Here is a 12,358-nt window from a genome sequence, read left to right as displayed (position 1 = left end):
CCAATCCCTCCCAGCGTCAGGGTCTTTTCCAACGAGTCAACTCACACATAGTCCTTGCTAAATAAACAACTGCTGAATAAATAAATGAAAATGTAATCATAAAATGAAGTAAAATGTGCATTCTTATGAAGTCGGAAAAAAATCAATACATAAAGAACTATTTGTTCAGTGGTTACAAAACCATATTTCAGAGCCAGAAAGTATGTATGACTTTTCTTTTGGAGAAATTCATATAATTTCCAGGTGAAGATTCTTAAAAAATCCAGCTATGTAAATTAGCAACCCAACATGATTCAAACAAGTGAATTATGCTAAAATCTGCACAGGCGTTTCTGTGATTTTCATACACAAGAAGAAGATATTTAGAAAATTGTTTTCATGTTGATCTTCTAGACAGGAAATGGAACCTAAATAACCCTAATACTTTGTTTGCATTTAATGACTATTAAATTTAAAATTTTTATGATTTTAAATTTCCCAGCAAACCAATTTTATGATTTCACCTTTTTTCCAGATTGGATAATTTTTAAATGTAAGTTTTGAAGTTTCTTGTCTTTGAATGTTCATGAGATCATTTCTTCTTGCCTTAGTGAGAGCTCACTTAAGTGGATTTATGTTTCTTAGAATGGAGTAACTACTTAACTTCAGTAACTCTGGGGTTAAATGATGCTACACTTTGGCAGGAATTTGCTCATGTATTCTTTTGGCTAGTTAACCTAGCTTCCATTTTACTTAGGGAAACTCTTTAGAGATACAGAGTTTTATATTTTCAGAGTAAAATGCAGTTTTATTGGGTTGGTCAAAAACTTCATTTGGGTTTTCCATAAGAAGTTATGGGAAATCCCAAATGAACTTACTGAAGTTTAGAAGTAATTATTATAGAAGTACTGGGAGGCAATACCTCTATATTACTTCATTAATTCTACTTTGTTTTATCCTCATCTTGCCACTCTATATTTTGTTCTAGTGTCACTGAAACAGGACCAACTTTATTTTCTCTCCCATTTTAAATTTAATATAGACAGAATGGGGTGATGGAAAGAACAATGGATTTGAACTCAGAAGATCTAGGTTTGAATCTTACACAAACTGGGTGATATCATGCCTTTGTTTTCTCTTCTGTAAAATGGGGATTATCTTCTTGTCAAGACATGGTGAAAACTCTAATGTGTACAGTATACATATATATATATTCTCACTAATACGTAGTGAGAATCTAATGACTTCTATAAACAACTAGTGGATTGGACACATTCCTCTTAAAATCTGACTGTAACATCAATAAAAGTAGAATTATAAGTCCACAATGATAAAGCAGAAAAGGACATTTAAAAACAGAATTTGGAGACAAGTGACAATGAGATTTGCAGATTCGAGAAAGCTGAATCTTAAGCCCACAGTGGAGAAAGCTTGGTTAAGACTCATCAGAATGTCCTAGAATCGATGAAAGCTTCTGAAAGTGGAGGGTAAAGAGAACGCTGGCACAAGGAGAGTGGTTGGAAGGTGTGTGAAAGCAGTCCTGTCCCTAAAGCCCCTCCTATGCCATGCACCCGGGCAAGTTGCCCATCCCCTGCCCTGACAGACGTCTGAAGTTTATTTTCTGGAGAGGGTAAAATGCAGGGTTTCTATCTGAGTATTAGGCACAGTTCAGCAGACAGGGTCCATGATTTAAAGAAAAAAAAAGATTAAGTGAAGGCATTAACAGTATTTTAACAGGTTTTTCACCCATCTGTTCAACTCTCTACCCCAGGAATGTTGAGAATCAGGTCTCTATCCACCTCCGGAGAGGAGACTGAAAGAGCCTGTTTCAGAGAAATCCAACCAACTTAATAGAAAATACCCAAATATATCTGACCCCAGGGATCCTCAAACCCAGAACCCAGGCTGGTCATCACACACATTCAGGGGTAGAAAAGTTAATGATACCAATATTACCAACATTCAAGGAAAATTTCCAACCAAGAATTCTATAGCTAGGCAAACTATGAATCAACTGTAAAGCTAGAATGCGCAAATCCTCAAATGATTTTCCTCCCATATTACTTTCCTAGGGAAGCTAGTGGAGGACATACTGCAGTAACATAAGGCAGTAAACCAAGAAATGTGAGTAGATGAGTTTTAAGAAGCCAGAGCCCCCACCCAGGAGAGAGAAAGGTAATCCCCAAGATGCTGATGTGGAAGTCCTCAGTCACCACCTCTCAAGTCTAGTGCTCAGGAGGTCCAGATGGGAGCAACATCAAGAGGGCATCACCAGTGACCATCCTAAAAAGAAAGGTGATATTGGGGAATTCCTCGGTGGCCCAGCAATTAGGAATCCATCGTCCAATGCAGTGGATGAGGGTTCAACCCCTAGCCAGGGAACTAAGATCTCACATGCTTCAGGACAACTAAGCCTCCTCATCACAACCAGAGAGAAGCCCTCAGGTTGCAGTGAAAGACCCCAGACCCCATGTGCCACAACTAAGACCCAACACTGCCAAAAATAAATAAACAATTTTTTTTAAAAAGGTGATATTGAATCTGATAGATTACCTGATACAATTGAACATAGTCATAAATATATTCTTCTAGAAGAGAGTTTGAAGATAAACTAATATGTAACACAGAAAACTAAGACAATAGAAAAAGTGAGATAATGATTAAATCCAGGGAAAGCAAGAAGTTATTCAACCAAGAAAATCTAGTCAGTATACGACATGGCTCAGCTGTGGGTAATATTGCATAATTAACTGAGTGTTAATCAAATTTACCAAAGTCTATGTCTTAACTGGAGGCCAGAGAGGAAGTATTTGTGATTGTTGTAGAGGCAGAGTGAGAGAATTAACTCCTCATCTTTCATATTTAAAAATAAACAGATCAAGACTGGAAGGGGAAAATCAAATGACAGCAGGGTAAGCCTGTTACCTGAACATATAGTGGAAAATATTAGAACAGGTGAAACATAATTGCCTTTGAGGGGGTGGGGACTGGAGAAGGGATAAAAGAGCAGGATTGCTATTTTCATAGGAAACTTAACTTTTAAAACAATGTTCACATACAAGTTCCATAAAAATTAAAACACAAAGAGACTTCCTTAGTGGTCCAGTGGTTAAGAATCCGTCTTGCAATGCAGGGGATGTGGGTTCAATCCCTGGTCAGGGAACTAAGATCCCTCATACTGAGGGGCAACTAAGCCCTCATGCCACAACTACTGAGCTTGCAAGCCACAGTGAAGTTTCTACATGCTGCAACTAAAACCTGATGCAATGAAGTTAATTAATTAATTCAAATGAAGAAATAAAAACCAAAAAATTAAAACATCAAAAAAGATGATTGAATGACATACTGTGCTCAAAATCATCTGCCAGAGTACCTGGCTTGTAATAAACAGCTGATAAATATGTTAGCTTTTAAATAAGATAGGAAAGTTAGGTGTTTGCTGTAGTCCTTTCACACAGGAAGAAGGAAGTGATCCAGAAAATAGAGTCTAGGAGCACATTGTCCAAGAATGCATGACAAAATCACATCTTTTGAAGTTATGTGGACTTTGTTGGGTAGTAACTTAGGCACAGGAAGGGAACAATTTGTTATTTGTCCAGCAAGTCTGTTGAACACAAATCAATAAAGCAATCTGAGCAAAGACCTTACATGCCATTTACTTGGCCTAGAGGGAGATATGAAATAGGTCAGAATCCTGAAACAAGTTACTGAGATAGGCCTGTGAAATGGATCAGGGGCTCACTCAGAGTTCACCTGGAGCTGCTCTCAACCTTGACTGTACACTAGATTCATCTGGGGAGCTTTGAAAAATCCTAATGCCACCACATCCTAGACCAATTAAATCAGAATCTTTTCCCAGGTCCCTCAAGTGATTCCAACGTGCAGTGAGGTGAAGAACCACAGCCCTAAGGGGTGAGTGCATGAGACTGGGCTTTCAGTTGCCATTCCCAAATTTCATCAGAGCCCAGGAGAGGTGGAGATGCACACCCAATGAAGAAAGAAGGTGGGTATCCCCACCCCCCATGCCAAATGCAAACGGTACTTCTAGCCCAACCCACTTCCTTTGGTACAGTTGTATGAACGTGTCTTCTGCATAATCCTAGGGCATCTTCCATTCTTTCCACCCTCATTCTCACTCATGAGGATAGGAGTTCTGATTGATCAAAACCTGAGACAATGACGGGCATTGTGCTTGAAGGCAGAGGCCAGGTTCCATCCCTTCCCCTTTAGTCCTAGTATCTGGGGAATTAGACCATTTTTCTGTTTCTAGGCCACTAGCCTTCACCAGATGAAGAGGGCAAGGCAACCCACTCCAGTATTCTTGCCTGGAGAATCCCATGGACAGAGGAGCCTGGTGGGCTGCAATCCAAAGGGTCACATGACCGAAGCGACTTGGCGCACACACAGGCAGCTTTCACGAGCGAGGCTCAGACACTCTGGCCTCCCCCATTTCAACATCTATGCATATGGGGCTAGGGTCTCTCATGAAAATCCAGAGAGTGGGGAATAGACCAGTGTCAAGGTCAGTTCAGGATGTCATAACAAACATACCATAGCCTGGTGGCACAAACAACAGAAATGTACATTTTCATAGATCTAGAAGGTGGAAGTCTGAGATTAGGGTGCCAATACACTTGGGTTCTGGTGAGAGCTCTTAGCTTACAGAAGGCCACCTTCCTGCTGTGTCCTCACAAGACGTTTTCTTTGTGTGCAAGTAGGGGAGGAGGAAGGGGGACAAGAGGGTGAGACAGAGGTTCAGAGAGGCAGAGAGCAGGGAAGGGAGAGAGAAGTCTGCCGGGGGTCCTCCTAGAAGCACACTAATCTCACCATGAAAGCCACCCTCTTATAACCTCACCATCACATTGTGAATTAGGGCTTTATTGTCTCTATTTTTCCATTTTATTTATTCATTCAGTCTTTACTTTTGGCTGCTCTGGGTCTTCACTGCTGTGCCTGGGCCTTCTCTAGCTGTGGGGAGTAGGGGCTCCTCCTCGCTGCAGTGTGCAGGCTTCAGTAGTTGTGGCTTATGGCCTCTAGGGCACGGGCTCAGTAGTCATGGCACACTGGCTTAGTTGCCCCAAGGCACGTGGAAACTTCCTAGACCAGAGATCGAGCCCATGTCCCCACTGACAGGCAGATTCTTACCCACTGGACCACCAGACGAGTCCTGCATTAGGGCTTTAACACAGGAATTCAGGGGTGGGGGATTCCAGCATTAACTCTTGCCTCCAGCAGAGCCTTCCAGAGGATGGCAGGCTTTGGGTCATCTCTCCATGACTGGAGGACATCTGTTTCCTATCCAGGCATTGCTGTTTGGCCTGCCCTCCCTCAGCTCACAGCCCCAGAGAGAATGGACAGGAGAATGTGAGTTCTAAATCTTCTAGAAACACTCAAATACAGTTTGTAGGGAAACTCCATACTGGCCCTCCACTACCCTGATGGCCTGAAAAACCAATTGAAATCTTCCATTCTCCTCCCAATCAATTAGTGTGTCTGCATTTCACATAGAAAGCAAGATGCTATGATAAGCACTGTATGAAGCTAAGAAGGAAGACACCCTCCTAGCTCACAAAGCAGGAGTGAAATTCAAAATATTTCACAATGGGAGCTGCAGACAATGACTACAGCTGACCTTGAATAACATGGGGAGAGGGGGCCCTAACATTCACAACAGTCAAAAATCCATTTATAACTTTACAACCGCCTTCCAATTATATCCTCAGATTTATGTCCTCTGATTGAACCAATGACAGACCATGTAGTCCCGTGGTATTTAATGGTGAAAAAAATCCAAGCGTAAGTGGACCAGTGCCGTGTTGTTCAAACACCAACTGTATTTTCAAATCAACATAGGACTATTGCACTGTTTTAACAATATGAACGGTAATACCAGTGCACTTCAGCTAATATTAGCCTTGCCCCAAAGAGCTGAAGAGTGCTCTGCCAGCTGTGCCCTTGGATTCAGGAATCCGACGGAGAACACAAACGGTGAGTCAGGAAACCACCGACCAAAACCATCAGGCATGGTGATAACCACTGGCCCGAGTGTCTCGCAATAAGAGGTCGTGATGAGGAACGTGGTGCCGCTGCCGAAAACTAACCAGGAGGATGTGGGAGGGGTCAAAAGAGGGAGGAGAAGCTAGCCGATAATATGTCCTACCAACGTCCCAGAAGCCTTCATACTGGAATCCAGCTTGACTGAGAGATGCCGGCACCACCAAGAAGGATGCCGAGTCAGACTAAATATGGGCCAAGCAAGATGACTGACCAGAGACAACCTTGAAACTAGCCCCATCACCATAAAACCTGACACCGTGAGCACTTCCCCTGGGTCCCCTTACTCTGCTGCTCACTGCCCAACAAGGCCTCTTGCTTTGCCAGCACGTGTGTCTCCTTGCACAATTCATTTCTGAGTGTTAGACAAGAGCCTCTTCTCTGGCCCTGGAAAGGGTCCCCTTTCCTGCAACAGATACACAAGCAAATCCAAGCTGGGGCCCCCACCACACAGCCCTTCCTGTACTGAATGTGGAGTCCTCTTCCTGGGGAGGCCCAGCCACAGAGGAGTTAGGGCCCAGGGTTAACTGTAAGCCTAAACTGTCCTTCCCTCAGACAGGCCTTGGCCTGGAAAACAGAAGTGAGAAGAAAAAGAGGTTCTTCGGTTCAGCTGGAGTCAGGGAGGGTAACAGAGTGAAGAAGAGGCTGTTAATTCAAGTTGCCTCAAATTACATTTGTCCACACATGCATGGAAAATTCTGCTGAAAAATAAATGAGGATAATTTTTCTTTAGGGGTCCTCTTTCATCTCAGGGTTTCAAAGCACTTTGCCACAAAAGCTCCCATCTTCATTCATTTTTACATCTAAATATAAACCAAAAGCCCCAAGAGTTAAAGTTCAGTAAAACCCTTTGAACTTCTGAAAAGTACTAAAGAGAAACAACTATTTTGTTATTATAAGATCCAAGTGGCCAACCAAGGACCACACAGCCAGAAAACTCTCCTTCTGATGAAAGGCCACACCTCTGATCAGAGGACGAGCCTGCTAATTAAAACCACAATTAAAACCAGCAGGGAGGGCGTGACTCAACACCCTTACCCAGAAGCAGAAACACTCACGACTGACTCACACAGGACACATCAGGTTTTCTCCAACAGGCATTTGGAAAAAAGGAAAGAAATATGAGTCCCAGTCGCCCTCCATCTCCTGACCCAGTAAACTCCGTGTCAGAGTCGGTGACACATTCCTGACTCCCTCCCGCGTCAGCAGGAAGAGCCAGCTTGGCCTTCAGGAGATGGGAATGGGAAGCGCTGTTTGCATATGCATTTTTAAGCAAAGGAAAGTCTCAGAATCTCCCCATTTCCAGCCTGTGAGTCAGGAGTGGGTGTTTGTTTTCTGGGTTCTGGGTTTGAGTCACTACCTTCCTGCTGTTGGTCTTCTCAGTCCAGAGGTAATGACTAAAAAGAGATGAATACAAATGTCTGTGAACGCTTAAAAAGCACGTGGTGGGGAGAGAGAGAAATTAGGAGCTTGGGATGAACACACACACACACTACTGTGTATGAGACAGAAAACCAACAAGGACCTAGTGTATAGCACAAGGAACTCGATTCATTATTTTGTGATAGCCTATAAGAGAAAAGAATCTGAAAAAGAATATATATCCATGTATAACTGAATCACTTTTCTGTATACCTGAAACCAACACTCACTGTAAATCAACTATAATCCAATACAATCAGACAAAACGCAAGAGTGCCTGAAAGTCCAGTTGGCAGTTGCAGCAGCAGTTGTTTTCTCTGGAAACAAGTACACGGCATTTATAAATAACAGCGAGAAAGAGGAAGGAGGGGAAATAAGTCTATAGAGGATGTGATTGCGGAAGTAGAGTCTAGTCCAGGTATAAAAATAGACAACCGCCTGTTTGTCAGCGTGGCCAGCGTGGCCAGCGTGGCCGGGCGCCCTGCGTGCTGCTCCTCGCTGGCCCGGCAATGTGGGTGTGGGTGAGGGGGCTGCCAATGCCACCCGACAATTCTGGCACCTGAAAGACCACCTTGGCTTTGAAAGCACATCTTCCAGACATCCCTGCAGCCGTGCTGTGCTTGGCATCATTGATTCCCGTAAAGCACCTCAAGACCACCCAGGATTCCACCAGGTCCCCATGTCACACGGAGACCAGTGCCAAACCATACCAGCTTGAAAAACAGTGACCTGACTGTTTGGGCTCCTCCAACAGCTACTTTCTATTTCAGGGATGTGTGTGTGTGTGAGAGTGTGTGTGTGTGTGTGTGTGTGTGTGTGTGTGTGCGTGCTCAGTCTTGTCCAACCCTTTGCAGCCCCGTGGACTGTAGCCCACCAGGCTCCTCTGTCCATGGGATTTCCCAGGCAAGAATACTGGAGCAGGTTGCCATTTCCTTCTCCAGGGGATCTTCCTGACCCAGGGATTGAAACCCCCATCTCCTGTGCATCTTCTGCACTGCAAGAGAATTTTCTATCACTGAGCCACCCCCTAAACATGGCATTGACTAACAAATTAAGCCACTTACGGCAGCTGAAAAAGAGAAGGTGATCACCAAACAAACAGGTTTTGATCTGTGGACAGCTGAACTGCGTTTGACCCAGGAAGAAAGCAGAGAGACTGCAAGGGAAAAGAGCTTCAACTTTACAATTGCTTTGAATGTGGAAGTCAAAGCTGGACCTTTTGTATGCAGTAGGAGGCTGGATACTAGGTTTCATTTCTTGCATATAGAATTAAAAGATTTCTGGATGCCCACACACTGTCACTATATCAAGGACTTTTACAAAGCTCAGAAAAACAGAGCCCCTGCCCTAACATTTCAAATGTTAGTCAAGCTACACAAATCCTTGGCTGGAAAGATAATAAAAGCTAACGCTGATGTCACTCCATGATGAGTCATAAAAGAAGGAAGAAGTATTATGATCCAAAACATTTTCATTTGGGGAAGAAAAATTATAATGCACATCATCATTAAATGGAAAACAAAAATTAAAAACTTGGAGCTGTTTTCCTGGGACCTTGACATTTTTAAATAAGAAGTTTCATTGCTTGCAGAATATTTTTTACATTAAGGTTTCAGTTTTATGTTTTAAAGATAACTGAGGCTATTTCGAGATGCTGGGCTGGAAGAAGCACAAGTTGAAATCAGGATTGCCGGCAGAAATATCAATAACTTCAGATATGCAGATGACACCACCCTTATGGCAGAAAGTGAAGAGGAACTACAAAGCCTCTTGAGGAAAGTGAAAGCGGAGAGTGAAAAAGTTGTCTTAAAGCTCAACATTCAGAAAACTAAGATCATGGCATCTGGTCCCATCACTTCATGGGAAATAGATGAGGAAACAGTGGAAACAGTGTCAGACTTTATTTTTGGGGGCTCCAAAATCACTGCAGATGGTGACTGCAGGCATGAAATTAAAAGACACTTACTCCTTGGAAGGAAAGTTATGACCAACCTAAATAGCATACTAAAAAGCAGAGACATTACTTTGCCAATGATGGTCCGTGTAGTCAAGGCTATGGTTTTTCCAGTGGTCATGTATGGATGTGAGAGTTGGACTGTGAAGAAAGCTGAGCACCGAAGAATTGATGCTTTTGAACTGTGGTGTTGGAGAAGACTCTTGAGAGTCCCTTGGACTGCAACGAGATCCAACCAGTCCATCCTAAGGAGATCAGTCCTGGGTGTTCATTAGAAGGACTGATGCTGAAGCTGAAACTCCAATACTTTGGCCACCTCATGCGAAGAGTTGACTCATTGGAAAAAAACCCGATGCTGGAAGGGATTGGGGGCAGGAGGAGAAGGGGACAACAGAGGATGAGATGGCTGGATGGCTTCACTGACTCGATGGACGTGAGTTTGGGTAAACTCCGGGAGTTGGTGATGGACAGGGAGGCCTGGTGTGCTGCGATTCATGGGGTCGCCAAGAGTCGGACACGACTGAGCAACTGAACTGAACTGAACTGAACTGTGGATATTGCAGAGCTTCCTGAACGCTCATTTGCTACAGGCTCATATACACTCGAACGATGTATACACTGAGGCTAACTAACACATACTTCTGATTGTGAATTTTTGCTTAACTAACATGCCATTCTCTCAAAACAGTGAAGAGCTGGAATCTGACTGTGGCAGATGGAACTGTTTTACTTTTCAAAATAATTCTGCTCTTCATCTGCTCAGTCTTAGGGTCCATTTCTTGGAAAAGTGACTGATAAGATACTCTCATATCTTATGACAATCCATCAGTTGGCTTCTATGCCAAAACTGAGTTGGCATAACCAGGCAGTGGATCATGTATTTTCTTTTCTATTTTGTATTTATTTTTTCCACTTTTACTGAGATATAACTGACATATGTTGTTTTCGTTTAATCGCTAAGTCATGTCTGACTCTTTTGCGGCCCCATGGACAGTACCCTGCCAGGTTCCTCTGTCCATGGGATTTCCCAGGCAAGAATACTGGAGTGGGTTGCCATTTCTTTCTCCAGGGGGCCTTCCTGACCCAGGGATCGAACCCAAGTCTCCTGCATTGGCAGGCGGGTTCTTTACCACTGAGCCACCAGGGAAGCCCCTAATTGACATACAGTATTGTATAAGTTTAAAGTGTTTAGCACAATGATTTGGTTTACATACATCATGAAATTATAACCACAGTAAATTTAGTGAACATCCATCATCTCAAACAGATACAAAATCCTGTGATGAGAACTCTTGGGATTTACTTCCTTGACAACTTTTATATTTAACATCCAGCAGTGATAATTATATTAACCACGTTGTACATCACATCCCTAGAACTTATGTATCTTACAAGTGGAATTTTGTACCTTTTGACCACCTCCATCCGATTCGCCCTCCCTCATCCTCACCTCTGGTAACCACGGATCCGATCGAGTTTCTAGGATCATGTCTTTTCTGTTACCCTGGCTCTTTAGCCACGGATTAGTGATACAGCGTTAGACATCTGACCCAAGACAGGCCAGCTGGAGGGCTGCTTCGGAGTTTTCACACTGGAGTGTGGCAAAGAATCCCATGTTCTCTTGTATGAGAGCATGGGGTTTCAAATTTGGAGGTGTAGCAGTCCTTACCCCATAGAGAAAGCCAATCTTCAGAGAAAAAAATTGGCTCACAGCGAGAGAGGTACGACAGAGAAAGTACTGGTTGCATTTGAATTTTTAGTTCCATTTGCCCGTAAGATCATTCAGTTGCCTTTAATGCATAAGATATCCTAGAATCCTTTTAAAAAATGATCACTGCCACCCCCTATTTTTGCCTAACCTACTTAAGTTTCTAATACACCAAAAAAAAAAGAGCCCTACAGTAAACATGGATCCAGTTGATTGTGAAAAAAAATGAATGAAGCTTGCCAATTTTTTTTCTCAAAGAAAATTTGATCCAAGGGACTATAGAGAGATGTTTATTTACATTGTTAAGAATCTTTCTGCAAATGTCTAGACAGTAGACATGAAGGGTGTACCATCTTTACAAGGCTATAGACCAGGGGATGTATATCCGAGCTTCTAGGAGTTTATAGTCTTGTCTGAGATACAAGTAGCTTTGTTTCCATGGAAACTAAAGTTTCATCTTTTCTGTATTCCCTGCCCCCTATCAGAACGGGAGCTACACAAGGCAGGACATGGGTTTTGTTCATTGATGTGTCCAAGCTCCTAGAACCATGCTTCGTATATGGTGGGCACTGAACAAAAATGTACTAAATCAATGAACTAACCTTTGTCTGTGTCTCAATCCTGTTTGGTGTGTTAGCTCCTCAAGAGAGCCAGAATTAGAGATGGAAGAACAATGAAATTAAAAGAACAGAAGATGGACAGGAGGATACATGGGACACAAAGAAGCTTAAAGAGAAGCATTTTTTAAATTGAACAGTTTGGAAGTACTTCTGTTGTAGCAAGTGATCAACAGATGAAGCAAATACATTTCTCTCCATCCCACTTCGATTTAATTTTACTTACTGCTGGTTACACTATTAAATATTCTTTCCTTCCTTCAGTCATAGGATCCTTTCAGTTTTAGCTAAGCAAATGGCAGCTCAACCAAGAACCACATTTTCCAGCCTCCCCTGCATCTAAATAAGACCATGTGATTAAGTTTTGACCCATAGAATGTTAGTGGAAATGACGTGTTTCACTTCTAAATCATGCCTGCAAATGGTATGTGTGTACTCACTTTTAGCCCCTGTTTTCTTCCCATTTACTGTGATGCAAGATTGATGGCAGAACCTGGACTAGTCATCTTAGACTGTCGTATGGAAGCTGCATACTGAGGATGACAGGACAGGAACATAGAAGGAGTTAAGGTTTGTGATACCAAGCAGCTGCCATACTAACTCTGGGCAGCTGACATCTGGACA

Source organism: Cervus canadensis, chromosome 22 (genome assembly GCF_019320065.1).
Source record: "Cervus canadensis isolate Bull #8, Minnesota chromosome 22, ASM1932006v1, whole genome shotgun sequence".
NCBI classification, from domain to species: domain Eukaryota; kingdom Metazoa; phylum Chordata; class Mammalia; order Artiodactyla; family Cervidae; genus Cervus; species Cervus canadensis.
The sequence above is the reverse complement of the archived record's forward strand: the minus strand, read 5'-3'. Positions refer to the sequence as shown.